Below are 9,272 nucleotides of genomic sequence, written 5' to 3'. Positions count from 1 at the left end.
TAAGGAGACAAAAGACCTGTATGAAGAAAACTATGACACTGATAAAAGAAATTAAGAATGATACAAACAGAGGGAGAGATAAACCATGTTCTTGGATTGGAAGAATCAACATTGTGAAAATGACTGTACTACCCAAAGCAATCTACAGATTCAATGCAATCCCTATCAAACTACCAATGGCATTTTTCACAGACTACAACAAAAAATTTCACAATTTGTATGGAAACACAAAAGCAATCTTGAGAAAGAAAACTGGAGTGGGAGCAATCAGGCTCCTAGACTTCAGACTATACTACAAATCTACAGTAATCAAGACAGTATGGTACTGGCACAAAAACAGAAATATAGATCAATGGAACCTGATAGAAAGTCCAGAGATAAACCCATGCACATATGGTCACTTTATTTTTGATAAAGGAGGCAAGAATATACAATGGAGAAAAGACAGCCTCTTCAGTAAGTGGTGCTGGTAAAACTGGACAGCTATATGTAAAAGAACGAAATTAGAACACTCCCTAACATCATACACAAAAATAAACTCAAAATGGATTAAAGACCTAAATGTAAGGCCAGGCACTATAAAACTCTTTGAGGAAAACATAGGCAGAACACTCCATGATGTAAATCACAGCAAGATCCTTTTTGACCCACCTCTTAGAGAAATGGAAACAAAAACAAAAATAAACAAATGGGACCTAATGAAACTTAAAAGCTTTTGCACAGCAAAAGAAAACAAAAACAAGATGAAAAGACAACCCTCAGAATGGGAGAAAACATTTCAAATGAAGCAACTGACAAAGGATTAATTTCCAAAATTTACAAGCAGCTAGTGCAGTTCAATATCAAAACAAACAAACAACCCAGGCTTCCCTGGTGGCGCAGTCGTTGAGAGTCTGCCTGCCGATGCAAGGTACTCGGGTTCGTGCCCCAGTCCGGGAAGATCCCTCATGCCCCACAGCGGCTAGGCCGGTGAGCCATGGCCGCTGAGCCTACACGACTGGAGCCTGTGCTCTGCAACGGGAGAGGCCACAACAGTGAGAGGCCTGCATACCGCCAAAAATAACCAACAACAACAACAAACCACCCAATCCAAACATGGACAGAAGACTGAAATAGACATTTCTCCAGAGAAGATATACAGATTGCCAACAAACACATTAAAGAATGCTCAACATCACTAATCATTACAGAAATGCAAATCAAAACTGCAATGAGGTATCACCTCACACCAGTCAAAATGGTCATCATTAAAATATCTACAAACAATAAATGCTGGAGAGAGTGTGGAGGAAAGGGAACCCTCTAGCACTGTTGGTGGAAATGTAAATTGTTACAGCCACTATGGAGAACAGTATGGAGGTTCCTTAAAAAACTGGAAATAGAACTACCATATGACCCAGCAATCCCACTACTGGGCATATACCCTGAGAAAACCATAATTCAAAAAGAGTCATGTACCACAATGTTCATTGCAGCTCTATTTACAATAGCCAGGATGTGGAAGCAACCTAAGTGTCCATTGACAGATGAATGGATAAAGAAGATGTGGCACACATATACAATGGAATATTACTCAGCCATAAAAAGAAACGAAAGTGAGTTATTTGTAGCGAGGTTGATGGACCTAGAGTCTGTCATACAGAGTGAAGTCAGAAAGGGAAAAATAAATACCATATGCTAACACATATATATGGAATCTAAAAATAAAACAGGTTCTGAAGAACCTAGGGTCAGGAAAGGAATAGAGACGCAGACGTAGAGAATGGACTTAAGGACATGGGGAGGGGGAAGGGTATGCTGGGACAAAGTGAGAGAGTGGCATGGACATATATACACTACGAAATGTAAAATAGATAGCTAGTGGGAAGTAGCCGCATAGCACAGGGAGATCAGCTCAGTGCTTTGTGACCACCTAGAGGGGTGGGATAGGGAGGGGTGGGAGGGAGACGCAAGAGGGAAGAAATATGGTGGTATATGTATATGTATAGCTGATACACTTTGTTATAAAGCAGAAACTAACACACCATTGTAAAGCTATTATACTCCAATAAAGATGTTAAAAAAATAAAAATAAAACCCATCCTCTATACATTCAGCATGCAATGGTTCCCACTCAGGTAGACATCTGCTCCATTTACCTTCAACAGCATTTCTAGCTCCAGGTGGAGAAAATCAAGTGTCTACTATCACCTACGTGGGGAAAGGGAAGAGAAGACCAATTAAAGAATGTTTTGTTTGTATATACATGACTGAGAGGTAAGCAAAAGCTTCAAAATATTTGGATGAAAGACCCAATGCTAATGTGCAAGGTTAAGTTAACGCATTTTTTTTCAGTTTGATTTCTAATATACTTTATCCTCTGAAGTCCAGAGATATGTTCCCTTTTAATTTTTTTTCCAGTCACTTAAGCACAGTTATTTTAAGCACTGTATTTTTGGCTTTCTCACAAGACAGTCCTGCAGTGTATCACATCTGGGCAACAGGAAGCTCCAGAAGACAAACAACTGGGGGACATGAACAGATTCTTCTGTACACATCACAGTAGAATCCACACAGCCTGTTTGACAGTTGAAATAAAACTAAAGGTTAGCCTTTAACCTATTGTATAAACATTAACATTTGCTTCCCGTATCCATTCACAAGTCTTATGACAGCTTGGATATACATATAAAACTTCGTTGTAGACTATTTGAGGGAGGATGTGCCAAACACTTCAATGGTAATTAATGTGTCATCAGGGTTGGGAAAAAAATAATAAGATGCAGAATCACGCAGCATTCCTCCAGGGAGGGTTAAGGATTACAATACCGGAGTTCAGCAGAGCTCTGTACAATGCAATAAATGGGGCTGTTGGCCGTGATACTCCCATCACGGCCTAATTAGAAGACTAGCACACAATTAATTTGGAAGGTGTTTAAAATTTTGGAACTGAACAAAATCTCAGTTGTTGGGAAGTTTTCAAGTAGTTTCCCATAAAGCCTGGTTCATACCTCAACTATGCCATTAACCATGTTGCTTGTCATCCTCTTGATTGTTTATTTCCCTCACCGGGCTCTGAACACACAGAAGGTGGAGCTTCTGTCTGGGAAATGTTTGTAGTGTTGGGTACATTGAAGCCAACTAATAGATCTTTTCCTTTTTTGATCATTATATAAAAGATTGAACAAACTTCTAAATGATTCAATTCATGTGGGATCCCCCCAGACCGGGGCACGAACCCGTGTCCCCTGCATCGGCAGGCGGACTCCCAAGTACTGCGCCACCAGGGAAGCCCCCCTGCTACATTCTTGTCTCATGGCTTCCTGTAGTCTTTTGAACTCTCTAAGGCTCAGTTCTTCTCAACATAAAATAGAGACCACTTGCCATCACCACTTGGCAGAGCTACGGTGAGGTCGGCGTAAGCTAATGGGAAAGGAAGAACTTTGTAAAAAGCCATAATATTTAAGAGGTTACCATCACCATTGTCAAGCAATAATGTATGGAACAAAATCCCCTAAATTTAGTCCCTTCTCATTGACAGAACCAAACCTCAGCATTTTTTTTATTCCAGGAGAGGTGCTTTGCTTGAATCAAGGGGCTGTGACTGCATATTTGTTTCATTAAGCCTAGGAAATAACTATGCTATGACGAAAGTGAGATTTTGGATTATAGCAGACTTTTACAGCAATGAGAGAAGACTCCCTAAATCAAAGGAGTGGGGCACCAGGTGTGACAGCAAGCTTGTGGCAGTGTGGCATCTAGCTTTTCTAGATGAGAAAGGCTCTTTTAAACTAGCTGTCTATGCTCTTTGAGCTAAATGTTTTCCTTTTGCCCCCAGAACTTCAGCTTAAAATCACTAAGTGCCATTAAACTGTTCTTTGTATCTTTTCTAAATATCTTAAATAGTTTATAATAAAATTTTTTAAGACAAATTGAAAAAAACCCAGTAAATGCAGCAACACTAACCTATCCAGCCCTCAGAAAGATAAAGCTATTTCTTTACGGATTGTGGGATGCATTGGCTAGGCTACAGAACTTTCTAAAGATTACTTAATTACAATCTGCAGATTCGGAATATTCACTTACTCCTTCCCTCTTCCTAGAAATCTGCACACCATTCCTCAGCCCCAATACACGTGCACACGTGCACACACATGCACGCAAACACACACACCTGGCAGTCTCTTATTCATCTTTCAAAACCCAGCTCAAATGTCACCTCCCTGACTCCAGCCTGCTGGCAAATCGCTCCCTCTTCTGTGCTCCCTCTCTGAACTTTGTCCACTTATTTCAATAAGTAACTGGGATTTGTTAAGACTGTGTCTTCATCGCTTATATACACTCAGCACCTAGAACAGTTCCCATCTTGTCTCTTTCCTTTTTTTCTCCCTTCCTTTCCTCTTCCTCCCTTCCTTCATTTCTCCCAGTTCATGCACCTGTAGCCTGGGAACATAGCCCCAAACCATGGAGTCCTCATTAACTCCTCTCCCATATGCCCACCCCAAATCCAAACTGTCAGGAAATCCTCTCAGCTCTGCCTCTAAAGCTGCATATTCAGAAACTGATCCTCTCTCCAGCCCTACTGCAAACAGCCTGGGTTGAGCCTCTGTCATCTTTCATTCTTGATTACTGCAACCTTCACGGGTGTCCCTTTTAACCTCTCTCCCTGAAGTCAAATCTCAACATATATCCAGGGAAATCCTTTGAAAACCTAAGTCACCTCTGTTCAAATCCTTCCAATGGCTCCCTGTTTCACTCAGAGAGAATGTTTTATACACAGATTCAGAGGCACTCTTGGGTAGACTGGTGCGCCCTAGGCTTTTGTGTGTGTGTGTGTGTGTGTGTGTGTGTGTGGTGCACGGGCCTCTCACTGCTGTGGCCTCTCCTGTTGCGGAGCACAGCCTCCGGACGCGCAGGCTCAGCGGCCATGGCTCACAGGCCCAGCCACTCCGCGGCATGTGGGATCTTCCTGGACCGGGGCACAAACCCGTGTCCCCTGCATCGGCAGGTGGACTCTCAACCACTGCACCACCAGGGAAGCCCAAGGCCATTATTTTTTGATACATGGAGGACCAAGCCACCTGGGTTCCCTTTTACATTTTAGTGACAATTATATTTTTAACTCATTTGTATTAAAAATATAATCAGAACAAACAGCATAAAAGTAAACATTTGGCAAATTTTGTAGAATGAGTAAAACCAGATCATGGGCACAGTATTTGAAGGGGTCTTGGTGTAAGACCTCTGAGAACTCGTGACTGAACTGGTCTGGGAATGCAACCCATGACCAAGGTGGGGACAGAGGTGGTGGGAACGGTGAATCTTTCAAAATGCACAGCCACAAAGACTCATTTAGATCGTGAATTGCTCAAACATAAGGAACAAGTTTAGGTTGGAGTATTTGGACAAAACATGATCTTTTTTAAGGAGTCATTGTGTCTTCAGGCTTAGGATATTTTAGGCCAACGTATCAGATAGACAATATTCATCATTTCACTTCCTAATGACTCTGTAATATGCCATACCTGCTGTTTCTGCAGAACATGTACACAGGGCCTCATCACTCTTGGCCAGTGGCAGAATAAACACATCCATAGACCTTTCAGTATCCATTCTTTCTTTTTTTATATATATTTATTTATTTACTTATTTATTTGATTGCACCAGTTCTTAGTTGCGGCACGTGGGATCTTCGTTGCGGCAAAGCAAGCTCTTAGTTGCAGCACGTGGGATCTAGTTCTCTCACCAGGGATCGAACCCGTGCCCCCTGCATTGGGAGCATGGAGAGTCTTAGTCCCTGGACCACCATGTAAGTCCCCTCAGTGTCCATTCTTATGAGTCAAAAACTACCAGACAGAGTAGTTGCCTGTCTACAGGCAACACTCACTTATGACACTCAGTGAGTGTCTACACACTCAGGGGCCAAAACTCAGGCTACACACTCAGGGGCCAAAACAAAAAAAGAATCCTTCTCTATTTTGTATGCCCCGGGCTTGTTTCTTAGCCTCTGAAGATCCATATAGAAGAGAATAAAAATGTGATCGATTTTTCCCCTGTAGATCTTGTGGAATAATTCTCAGCCAATATTTAATTTTTTCACCCCACACCTAGTAGTCTTCACCATCCCTATGTTTATTCAGCGAATTTAAATGTAGACATAGCCCCAGTTATCTAAAAATTGCACACAAAATCTAATCCCGATCAATTTAATAAGAACTGTTCTTGAAGTGCTTTATAAAAATAAACATTTTCTTGAACTCTATTAAATTATATGCATACTGAAGTATTTAGGGAATAGTGTACTGATGTCTATAATTTACTTTAAAATGAATTTTAAAAAGATGGGTTAGAGCTTCCCTGGTGGCGCAGTGGTTGAGAGTCCGCCTGCCGATGCAGTGGACACGGCTTCGTGCCCCGGTCCGGGAAGATCCCACATGCCGCGGAGCGGCTGGGCCCTTGAGCCATGGCCCCTGAGCCTGCACGTCCAGAGCCTGTGCTCCGCAACGGGAGAGGCCACAACAGTGAGAGGCCCGCATACCGCAAAAATAATAATAAAAATAATAAATAAATAAATAAAAAGATAGATTAATGGGTGGGTAGAGGGATGGATATGTGGTTAAATAACTATATTAAAATGTTAATGGTGAATCTCGGTGATAAGTATATATGTATTCTCTGCACCAGAGGCCTGTTAGTAATTTACATATTGCATGACATTTTCTATTTGAGTTTGACATGTAGAATCATTTTTAATTTCGTGGTAACTGACAGTCCTAATAGCCCAGCTAATTTGTAACTAACAATATTGCTGTGTAATAGGAAAAAATGGTGTTTGCGTTTGAATTTTTTAAATTTTGCTATATGTTTGAAATTTTTCATAAAAACTCTAAATAATCACCATAAAAAAGAATGAAACAACACCATTTGCGGCAACATGGATGGACCTAGAGATGATCATACTAAGTGAAGTAAGTCAGACACAGAACGACAAATATCATATGATATCACTTATATGTGGAATCTTAAAAAAAAAAAGATACAAATGAACTTATTTAAAAACAGAGAGGAAGGAATCAAACCCCCAAGATGGCGGCGGCATCGGAGGAGCGGTTGGCTGAGGAAGGAGGCGGTGGCCACGGCGACTGCGGCTCCCCTTCCGCCATCGGCTCTACCCAGCGACTGCCCTCACCGACCCCGCCCGCCCCAGTCCCTGCAGCCGGGGTCCCAGGCGCCCCCAGCCTCGGCGCTGGCTCCGGACCAGCTGCCTCAAAACAACATGCTCATGGCGCTGTCCATCGTAGCCATCGAAAACATCCCCAGCTTTATGTCCCAGGATGAAATTAGCCAGCTCCACCTGGTTTGTAAAAGAATGGACTTGGTCTGCCAGAGAATGTTGAATCAGGGATTTCTAAAAGTGGAGAGGTACCATAATCCATGTCAGAAACAAGTTAAAGCACAACTCCCAAGGAGAGTCAGAAAGGAGAAACCGTTCATTAGCTCCTCATGCAGACATCCTTGCTGCGGTTGAAACAAAGCTGTCTCTCTTAAATGTGACTTTCATGAAGCATGTGGACTCCAATCTCTGTTGCTTCATCCCAGGAAAGGTGATTGATGAGATTTATCATGTGTTGAGATATGTCCATTCTACCAGAGCCCCTCAGCGAGCTCATGAAGTACTTCAAGAGTTAAGGGATATTTCCTCCATGGCAACAGAATACTTTGATGAAAAGATTGTTCCAGTTCTAAAGAGGAAATTACCAGGATCAGATGTATCTGGAAGGCTCATGGGCTCTCCTCCAGTTCCAGGACCTTCTGTAGCCCTGACAACAATGCAACTCTTCTCCAAGCAAAACCCTTCAAGACAAGAGGTTACCAAACTCCAGCAGCAGGTTAAGACAAATGGTGCTGGGGTGACTGTTCTCAGGCGTGAAATTTCTGAGCTTCGCACCAAAGAGCAAGAACAGCAGAAACAGCTTCAAGACCAGGACCAGAAACTGCTAGAGCAGACCCAGATTGTAGGTGAACAGTAGAGCAGACCCAGATCATAGGTGAACAGAACGCACGGTTGGCAGAGCTGGAAAGCAAACTGTGAGAAGTAATGGAAAGTGCAGTAGGAGACTCCTCAGGGTCTGGGCAGAATGAAGAGTCTCCTTGGAAATGAAAAAAGGCCGCAGAAGCCATAGACTCTTCTTAGGAAATCTAAACATCTCCGAAATAGAAACCAGAATGTGCTTCTAGCTCCAGAGGAAGCCCTGACTTCGTAGCTTGAGCAGTTCTGCATATCAGGACACTGTGAGCAACATGGTGTCCCTTAGCTCTAGGCTTTCAGAACACAACATAAACTTGAACTCTCATGGTTGGGACAGTCTTTTCCTGCTTCTCCTGGTTGAACTGATGCACAGAATCCTTTTATTTTGCAATAGATTTGTACTAACCAGACCTATCCTATCAGGTTTTGAGAAGTTAATTTTATTTCTGTGCAGATAATGTTTAAAGCAAGTTTATTTGTTTCTGCATGTATGCACATTACATAAGGATCTTAAACCAGTCTTGACAGACTAGAAGTTAAGTTTAATACATAAAATGTCCTGTTCACTTGAAAGAAAAGACCTACTTTTTAAATGGACAGTATCTTGTTTTTTAAAAAAAAGTTGACTTTTTGTTATAAGTGACCTTTGTCTGGAATGTCTGAAAAGTAGTAAATCCTTTTTGGTATTGAAGTAATGGGTAACTAAAATGGACTTCCATAGTATTGGCTGTAGAAGGGACCTCTACAGTATTGACTGTATATTTTTATAAACTACTGGCAAGGGACTTACCCAGTTGTTATATACATGTTTTCAGTTCTCTTTTGGGGCCATGTCCTACATTTGCATGGATGGATGCATGCACTGCCTAGTCAACTCACTTAAAAAGCTCTTGCACTGGTATTGATCTTGAACCTCTACACTTCTCCACTTTTTAGAGCAGCATCTTAGTTCATTTAAGTGCTTAACATCTTCCACCACAACAGCTTGCCTCTGGGGGCGGGGTGGTATTTGTATGTCCATTTGTCCTCCAGTTTTACAAGAATAAGAGAGTATTAAAGCCCATTGCTTTATCTATCCTCTGCAGGGTTCAGGTACACTGGCTAAGGCAGAACTCCAAATTCTTTACATTGATGTTAGACTTCTGGCAACTAGTATTCTTCCTTACTCACCACTGTGTATGCTCATTGATCAAATGTGGTCATGACCAGTGGTGTGAGTAGGAAACCCAACCTGTGGGATGCAGTTTTGCCATTGAAAGAAAGT

At 41.9% G+C, this 9,272-nt stretch overlaps 1 pseudogene; it reads left to right on the top strand.

The window, feature by feature from the left end:
• The first annotated feature begins 7,065 nt into the window (after positions 1-7,065).
• Positions 7,066-8,243, top strand: LOC132520802 (F-box only protein 28-like; annotated as a pseudogene).
• The last annotated feature ends 1,029 nt before the right edge of the window (positions 8,244-9,272 follow it).

This window comes from Lagenorhynchus albirostris, chromosome 5 (genome assembly GCF_949774975.1).
Source record: "Lagenorhynchus albirostris chromosome 5, mLagAlb1.1, whole genome shotgun sequence".
NCBI classification, from domain to species: domain Eukaryota; kingdom Metazoa; phylum Chordata; class Mammalia; order Artiodactyla; family Delphinidae; genus Lagenorhynchus; species Lagenorhynchus albirostris.
This window is presented reverse-complemented; position numbering and strand designations above follow the sequence as displayed.